This window comes from Pteropus medius, unplaced genomic scaffold (genome assembly GCF_902729225.1).
Source record: "Pteropus medius unplaced genomic scaffold, Ma_sr-lr_union100, whole genome shotgun sequence".
NCBI classification, from domain to species: domain Eukaryota; kingdom Metazoa; phylum Chordata; class Mammalia; order Chiroptera; family Pteropodidae; genus Pteropus; species Pteropus medius.
In genome coordinates, this window is record NW_024352785.1 from 2,953,558 (window position 1) to 2,963,615 (window position 10,058).

Below are 10,058 nucleotides of genomic sequence, written 5' to 3' on the forward strand. Positions count from 1 at the left end.
CTTTCTAAATCCAAGGTCCATGAGTTTAGTACCTATGTTTTCTTCTATGTAATTTATTGTTTCAGATCTTATATTTAGGTCTTTGATTTATTTTGAGTTAATTTTGGTGTATGGTGACAGATAGCAATCTAGATTCATTGTTTTGCATGTGGCTTTCTAATTTTCTAGGCATTATTTATTAAAGAGAATTCCTCTTTCTCTATTGTATGTTTTTGGCTCCTTTGTCAAAAATTATTAGCCCGTATATATGTGGGTTTATTTCTGAGCTCTCTATTCTGATTCATTGGTCTGTGTGTCTGTTTTTCTGCCAATACCATGCTGTTTTGATTACTGTCATTTTGTGGTATAATTTGAAATCAGGCAGTGTGATACCTCTGGCCTTGCTCTTTTTCCTTAGGATTACCTTGGCTATTGGGGTCTCCTGTGATTCCTTTGGATTATTTATTTTTAAGATAAAAGAGCAAATTTGATTCGCCTTACATGAGCCTTCACCTATGTTTCCATAATATAAAGACTAAATGGAGGAAGAGTCAAACTAGCAAAATGTAATGCTTCAGACTAAAAATCTTGGATTAACGAGCAATAAAAGACTTGAAGAAGAATGTTGCAGTAAAAAATAAATTCTCTTTTCTAGATCTGAGTCTCCTCACATAAATTCAGATAATGCCACTTCTGCTAGCCTTAGGCAAGACTAGCTGTTGTATGTATTTTCATAGGTGATGCTGTATTGAGTTGTTGGCTCGAATGTCCCAGCTCCAGAAGCACACTTGTTTTATTCATCTGTATGGTGAGGATTGCCTCCAGGTGGAGAGAGAGACATTAGAAATCAAATTACTGTTCCTCATTTTAAGTCTACTGTAGGCTCTGGTTGAGCTGTCACAGGAGTTTTAAAGAGTCAGGGCAAGGGGGTAAAACACATCTAACAATGGAACCAATAAATGTTAACTTCTTTCCCCTGACATATAATGGTGAAATTTTAAAGCAGATAAAAACAACAACAACTTAGGAAAGAAAATAATGTGTAGTTTTCAGTGACATTCTATAAGCACTTAAGATGATAAAAAGTAGCTGAATGTTCACAACATCCTACTACTTTCAAAGTACAGTTTAATTCCCTAGTAGAAAGTCCTTTTTCAAAAAATTGTATTATACAGCTTGTAAATCTCCTGTGGAAATGATCAACACTCAGGTGAAGGAGAGGGTGGTGATAATAAAGTCCTAGGGATGTTGGCACTAGGATTAGATCATTCTCTGTCACTTAGGCAGTTGTGTCAGTACATTAACCTGTCAGGTCACCTGGCTGTCACCAGGAATTAAACAAAAGTCAAAGAGGGTATGAGTGCTTAAGTCCACAGGCAGAGCTAACTTGTTACTATAACATCTGGAAAAAGAACAAATCCCCAAAATTCAGTTAGGCCAAACTGGGAGGATGGAGATAGAATCATATTAGCCTGGTTGGAAAGATTAGGGGACAGCTAAATCTTCTTAACTGAGTTATTGAGGACTGATGGAAATTATTCCTCTCTGATAACTAAAGTATTTTACTACTATGCTTTAATATAGGTGAGGATCTTCCCTCATGTAAAAATTTGGAACACTGTAGAACATAAAAAAGAAAAAAATTATAAATTGATGTAACAGGTAAGTCTATGACCTTCTTCATACCCCACCTAAATTACATTATTTTATGAAAATTAAAATATTAAGCAATTCAAAGCATACTTAGATATTTTCAGAATAACTGGACCAGAAAACTGTCAAAAATCATTTGCTGGAAGTTAGGCAATGCTCTTGCAGGGGCTTCCTGAGCTCAGTATTTGTTTCACGACAATACACATTTCCCAGTGTAAATAAAAACAAACAACCACCAAAAAAAAAAAAAAAAAAAAAAAAAAAAAAGACAGAAGGAGTTATATTAACACTGATGATCTAATCTAAAAAATGCCATTGAGTAATTTCAAGTTTGACATTCACGATCAGTATTTTTTAATTTACTTTACACGTATAGTTTCTCACTATTTGTTGACTTCCAGTAAAAATGTCAACCCTTAATTTCGATGTAGGATAAACTCTTATGCGGAGAGTCATTCGTTTACAAATTTTCTTTCTTCAAATTTGAAATGCCATATCTGGGTTGAACTTTTTACATGGTATCATTATGATATTCAGAGGATTTGAGCACATAAAAATACAGCCAAATACATGGAGTAAAGAGAAAACAATAGAAGGGAGCAATGAAAAAAAAATAAACTATTTATATCTTAAGAGGTTTTTATAAGTCTCGTACTTTATTGAAATTAGGAATTGATTTAGGAAATATTTATACATTTTTAAACTTTGAAGTAAAATATATGTTTAATAAAATCCACATAAGTATAAATCCTTACGACTTTTTGCAAATCAGATTTACTACTATAACCAGCACATAGATTAAGAATCCACCTCAGATTCCATTACTCCCTTCCTCGCCAGCACCGTCAGCCTGATTTCCAATGCCATAAATTGGTTTTGCTTACTTCTGTACTTTGTTTCAATGGAATAATCCTCTTTTGAGTCTGACTTCTTTTGTGAAATTTATTCATGTTATTTGTTGTTTTAAATTATTTATTCTCATTGCTGGGTAATATTCCATTCTACTCTAGATTAGTTATATTGTTGGTTTTCAGGTTTTTGCTATTGTGATGAATGTCATTATGAAGATTCTCATTAGTGTCTTTTGCTGAATACTTGGGAACACTTTGTTAGAAATCTACCTAGAGGTTTAATTGCTGTGAAATATGGTAGGTATTTGTTTAAATTTATAAGAAACTTCCAAAAAAGTTCTCCTGAGTGATTGTACCAAGTTGCATGTCTATGATGTAACTTATTTCACATTCTTACTAATGCTCCTATCTTTATTACTCTAGTTCTTCTGGTGAGTGTGCATTTTTGATATGCATTTTATAAAGAATAATAAAGTTGGGTACTTTTTCATAAGTTTGTTGGCCATTTTTCTTTTTCTTTTGTGAACTGTCTGATTAAAAAATGTGTTCACTTTGTATTCAGTTGTCTTTTTCTTAATGATTTGTGTAATGTCTTTTCACAATCTGATATGACATCCTTTGAAAGTTATATGTATTGTGACAAACTCTCCCCACTCCTGAGTTGCTTTGTCATTTCCACATTGGAGAACTTTAAAGAACAGAAGTTTTTTATTTATTAGTGTCCAATTATATACTTTTTCTTTTTTGACTAGAATTTTGAGACTTATTAAAAAAAATTTGCCTATTCCAAGGCCATGAATTTGATTTTTCTCTAAATGTTTTATTGTTCTAATTTTCATAATTAGCTCTAAAGTTTCATGGAAACACTTTCTGTAAAAGAAAAATTCCCCTTCCATATTAATGCCTCTAGTTTAAGCACACATTCATTTATACACACACTGATTCATTTTCTTAACAAAACTTTTACAGTGAATATACATTTAATCCTTTTAATAAAAGACACGTCTTCACTTGGCATGAGTGTCCTTATAATAATTGTGCAATTTGCATAAGTCCAGTATAGATAAGAATAATGAGTACACTCCACCTCAGGTCTATTTTAAGAATCATCAATGAAATATTCAACTCTCTAAGATTTTCCTATTAAATAACACATAAAATAAAAAAAAACAACACAACATTGCCATAATCTCTTAAAGGTTTCTGTTTAATTTAATTTAAAATCAGTTAAAAATATTTGTTTTAACTAAGTTAACACACTTTGACATATAGAAAGGTTCATAAAATGCTTAATAAAAAGTAATGTTTGCAATTGTTTAAATCAACGGATATTTTCCTATTACAAAGCAAAAATATGTTTTCTATCCTTAATATATTAACAAAATTTGTATACTTTTAAGTAACTTAATATTTACTGTCAATTCAGACACTGTGATACTAATAACAATTGAAAATAAGGAAAAGAGTGAATTTGGGTTAATAGAGCAACCTAAATATTCACCAAAAGACATCTCTTGAGAGAAATATTCTCCATTAATTGTATATATATATATACATGTGTGTATATGTATGTATATATGCATAACATATCTATACACAAAACACCCATATATATATACACAAGTACCCACAAACATATATGTATGTATACACATATGGTTTTAAAAGATTTTGCTATGTATACTTTCTCAAGAAAATTTTTTAAATTACGCTTTCACTATTCTACTCCCAGGAAGAGAAAAATCAGATGAAGCAATCATAATGGAATTTATTCAAGCTTGCTTATTAGTGTACTTCTGATAAAAGATAAATTAAGAACTAATTTGAGAAAAATTATTCTCCTTTAGTGTCATTAGCTTTAATTTATTTCCTTTCTTTTTTATGCTAAGAAAATGTCAAGTGGCCCTCATTATATGATGAAATAGAATTCTAAACAGTGACCACCAGAAATTGTACTATTGTACATAACTCTTAAAGGGAGGTTTGTTCTTACATTTCCCTGTAGAGTAACAGAAATACTGAAAGAGAATTTGAGAAATGGAACGCAATAGAGAGAGTGAATGAGATAGATGATGATATATTTTTTCACAAAGAAGAGTATACCTATCTTTTTTAAAAAACGACTATCTTGACAAATAATTAAACACATAGTAGGAGAGCAAGAAATAAAGATATTGCTCTATTAGAAATAAGTGCATTTCACCTCTTCCTCTGTCTATAAAATTCTTTGTTAATTTTGATTTCTACATACCAAAGAATTCAGATTGTTTTATAAATCTTGTATCCTTTAATTTTCCTGATATCCTATAAAGAATAAAATGGTATGTTTAAAAAACATACCATGTTTAAAAAACCTTCTCTAAACAATTATTAATATTACATTATCTTTTTTACATGCCTGTATTTTAGGAGCCTAAAAATAACAAAAAAAATTTAGTGAAATCACAGAAGGTAGAATAATAATAATTTTTAATCTAATTTTTAAATTTATTTATTATTAAGAAAACCAATCTTACAAACAATTAAGTAGCTTGCCCAAGGTAGTATAGGGCCACCAAATGTTACAACCATCTACTTATCAGATCAACTTGTGGCTATAGTATCCTCTACAGGACATAACACACTAGACATTCAATCTAAGTTATGACTGTGTTGCTACCCATCATGACTTGCACAACATCGGATATTGAAAAGGCACTTAGTATATATTTACATTAATGGCTTCATTGGTGACATTAATGAATATGGACGGATGTTCTTAAAGTACTTGTGCAAATTTACCACGATTGGAGGGAGCTTTTGTAAGATTAGAAACTTAATTTCTAAAATCATTTTTAAGGAAAAAGTATAAACAATTAGTAATGTAAACTTGGAACAAATTTAAGTGTTTATTCTGAAAGAGAAAATTAAATCACAAGACATAATAAAAATGTTTAAAAAGTGTGTGTTAGCTTCCTACTGCTGTTATAACAAATTACCAAAAATACCTTGGCTTAAAACAAAGCAAACTCATTTTCTTACAGCTCTGGAGGCCAGAAGTCCAAAATCAATTACATGCTACAGTCAAGTGTCAGCAAGAATTTGATCCCTCTGAATGTTCTAGAAAAGAATCTGTTTTCTTGCCTTTCCCAGCTCTTTGAATTGCATTCCTGTATTTTTTTTTTTTTTTGATTATGGCCCTTTCCTTTATCCCAAAGCCAACAGCATAGTAACTTGTTTGAGTCAGCAAATGCCTTCTGTTTCTATGTCAAATCTTACTCTGCCTCTGTATTCTAAGTACATTTTTGATTGCAATTTAAAGTTCCACCTGATAATACAGTTTAGTGTCTTCATCATAAGATCAATCAAAAATCATATAGAGAATTTATACTTATATACCATACAAAAAGAAACTTCTGTTTTGACTAGGTATTGATAAGAACCAAGTTTTACACAATTAATGTGGGGAAGTTATTGCACAGTCAAGTTTCTGGCTCTATTCAGTTCTCCTCTACTATTCCCACACTTCCTGTGCCAGGCACCATAAGATATATCCATATCACAATATCACCTACCCCTTTGTGACACAATGCAATGCTGTGCAGCCAACTCTATGAACAAGAGTAGAAGTATATCTAGAACCCATCCCTACATTGAGCCATGAACAATAACAAATATATGTGTGTGTGTGTATACACATATACATATATACACATATATACACACACATATATATGCATACACACACACACACACATACACACACACGACATAATTATCTTTTTAAACTCAAACTAAATAAATTCCAAAATCAACTTTCCCTTAGCTGGATCCAAAAGTTCTCATGGCATCATCAGCATCACTGTGACATAAGGGGAAGTGAAAATGAGAAGGCAGTCAGAGTGCAATCAAACACTTGTTTTAAATGGTTATGGTTAAACTATCTTACCTAAACTATCTTTACAAAAACTTATGACCTTGTGAATTAATTGCTAGGGCTCAGATGAGGCCATAAAATGAGAAGCCCTGAAGCTCAAGCTGCTTGGTGTTAGGATTTCTGCCTCTATTATCTTGTTGGAACTTCTTTGTGCATACTACTAACAGATAAGTTAATAATAAATACAGCTTAAGAAATGTACAGAAATTCTTTTTTAATTTGTTTTTAAGTCCTCAAAATTTTCTACCAAATTCTGTGAACATCTGCAATCTTATTCATCATTAGCACATGTGTGAACTCCACTAATCTCAACTGCTATCTACCTTTTGATTATTTTATGATCCTTTCAAGAGTATTTAGCTAGCCTCATTAATTTGAAATAACTAGGAAGAAAGGTCTCCTTGAATTAGTGAGTTATATGAACTGCAGAGCTTTTCCTAAAGAAGTATAAATTTAGTGACTTTAAGTAGCTGCAGTAGCAAAAAACAGTTTAACAAAAACTTCTACATGAAGCTCCTATTGGGACATATTATACCAAAGATGTTGGAAATATTTTAAAAGAGCATAATCTTATTCTATGTAAGTTTTAGGCACCTACAAGTAAATTAAATCACAGATCATCTTTGTTTTGTTGAATGGATATTTCCCCTGCAATATATTATATAATTAATGAACTTTTACCAATCTGGAAAAAAAAAATTCATGAACTTGACTTGACCATATTTTAATCAGGCTTCTGTCCTCTCTAAAAACCCTTGTTTGGGCTCAGAACTTAAAGCAAGCATCGAACCCCAAGGGACCTCTTTAATAACCACTTCTGAGGATCTGCTGTCCTCAAAAATTCCTGTTTAGTAATTCAATAACACCACCTGTTCACTCAACTCCACTCACAACCAGTTCTTTCTAGCTGTATTTATATACCCCTTAAATCTCACTGTTGGAGTATTCTCTCTATTGCAATAATCCTAAAGTATCTTCTTACTTGCTTGTATTTGATTTTTATTTGATGGCTTGTTAAGTCCATTAACTTTTTAAATCCAAGTTATCTCCAGCTCACAGGACCTTAAATTAAATATTGGTCATTTTCAAATAAATATAATTTTATTTTATTTATATCTTAAAAGTTATGCTTATTTGTACAATCGACATAACATAAAATTTACCATTTTAACTATTTTAGACTGTACAATTAATTGGCTTTTAGGATATCCACAATACTGTGTAACTGTCAATACTATCTTATTCCACAATACTTTTGCCACTCCCAGAGCATAGCTCATTCTCATTAAACAGTCATTCCACATTCCTCCACTCCTTCCAGCCCCTGGAACCATTAATCTGCTTTCTGTCTATATGTATGTGACAATTCTAAACATTTTATATAAATGGAATCAGATAATATGTAGCCTTTTCTTTCTTTTAGTTAGTATAATGTTTTCAAGGTTTATCTATGTTGTACCATGTATCAGCACTTCGTTTCTTTTTATGGTTGAATATATTCTATTTATGGATATGCCACATACTGTTTATCATTAATTGATGAACATTTGGGTTGTTTCTACATTTTAGCTATTGCAAATAGTACAATAAGAATATTAATATACAATTTTCAGTTCTCTTAAGTTTAAGCATGTGAGTGAAAGTGCTGGGTCACATGTTAAGTCTAACTTTTTTAAAAATAGCCAAACTGTTTTCCACATTCACTGAACCATCCTTCATTTTTACCATCAGTGGATGAGAATTAAAATGTTTCCACATATTTACAAACACATGCTCTGTTTTCTGTTGTTTTGTGTTTTTTTTGGTTTGTTTTTTTTTTAATTATTATAGCCATCCTAGTGGATTTAAAATAGAATCTTGTCATGGTTTTGATTTGCATTTCCCTCATAAACAATGATGTTAACATAATTTTTTTCACTTATTGGCCACTTGTACATCTTCTTTGGAGAAATATCTAAGTCAATTGCCCATTATTAAATTGTATTGTCTGTCTTCTTATTCAGTTGAAAATGTTTTTTTTTAAATATATTCTGGTTATTAGATATATAATTTGCACATATTTTATCTCATTCTATGGTTTGATATTTCACTTTCTTGATAGTGAACATTGATGTGCTCTTATTTTTTTTAATGAAGTCCAACTTGTCTTTTTTTGTTGTTGGTTTGCTTATGCTTTTGGTGTCATATCTAAAATCCACTGCCAAATCTAAAGTCATGAAGATTTACCATACCCCATATCCCAACATCCTATTTTTACATGAGTAAACACATTCATTTGCAGGTTTTCTAAGATCCTATGAATAGTCTTGTTTATTTTGTCAAAAATCAATGCACCAAAGATGTATAGGTTTATTTCTAGACTCTCAAGTCTATTTTATTAGTTTATACAACTATCCTTATGCCAGTATCACATTATTTTGGATAATACAGATTCGCAGTAGTTCTGAAATTGGAAAAGATAAGTTCCCCAATTTTGTTTTTCTTTTAAAAGATTGTTTTAACTGATCTAGGTTTCTTGCAATGTCATATGATTTTAGGATTAGTTTATTTATTTCTTCAAAAAAGGTAGTTGTAATTTTGATAGGAATTGTACTGAAGTGCATTGCAGAGCACTGTCTTCTTAACAATGTTAAATCTTTGAATATATGAACGTGATTGTCATTTTCTTTTCTTAGGTCATTTTTAATTTCTGTCAATAACATCTCATAGTTTTTAGTGTATAAATCGTATACTGCTTGGTTAAATTTATTCCAACTTAGTTTAATCATTTTGATACTATTGTAAATAAAATTGTTTTATTAATTTTATTTTCAAATTATTCTTTTCTAGTGTATAAAAACCTGATTTTTGCATGTTGGTTTTATACCTACAACTTTGCTGAATTTATTTGTTGTAACAGGTACCACATCTTGCAAAGAAATAAAACTGTCTTTGTTCAAAGACACATAATCATCTATGTAGAATATCTGATAGAACTGACAAAAAATATCTTCCAACTAATAAGTGATTACAGCAAGGTAGTAGGATATAAGCTCAATATATAAAATTGCTTTCCTATATACCAGCAATTAAAATGTGGAATTTGAAATTAAAAGCACAACCTTTTACATTAACACTCACTAAGATAAATACATATAAATATAACAAAATATTTACCAGACCTATACTGAGAAAACTACAACAGTATTGAACAAACTCAAAAAACTGAATAAATGGAGAGATGTTTCATGTTCATGAATAGGAAGACTCAATACTGTCAAGATATTCTATAAATTAAATATAGTTTCCAACTTGGTCTATAGATTCAATACAGCTCCCCAAAACCCCAAAATTTATTTTTTAAATATCTTTAAATTGATTCTAAAGTTTATATCATGAGACAAAAGGCCCAGAAACTAACACAATATGGAAAGAGAAAAAACATATTGGAGGACTGACTCTACTTCACCTCAAGACTTATTATAAAACTACAGTAATTAGGACATTGTCTAAAGAATAGACAAATAGATCAATGGAATAGAATAGAGAACTCACATATAGGCACCCTTAAATATGGAAAACCGGTCTTTGACAAAGGAGCAAGGGCAATACAATGAAGCAAGAACAGCATTTTCAACAAATGGCGCTGGAACAATTGGATATGTACACCCCCCAAAAAA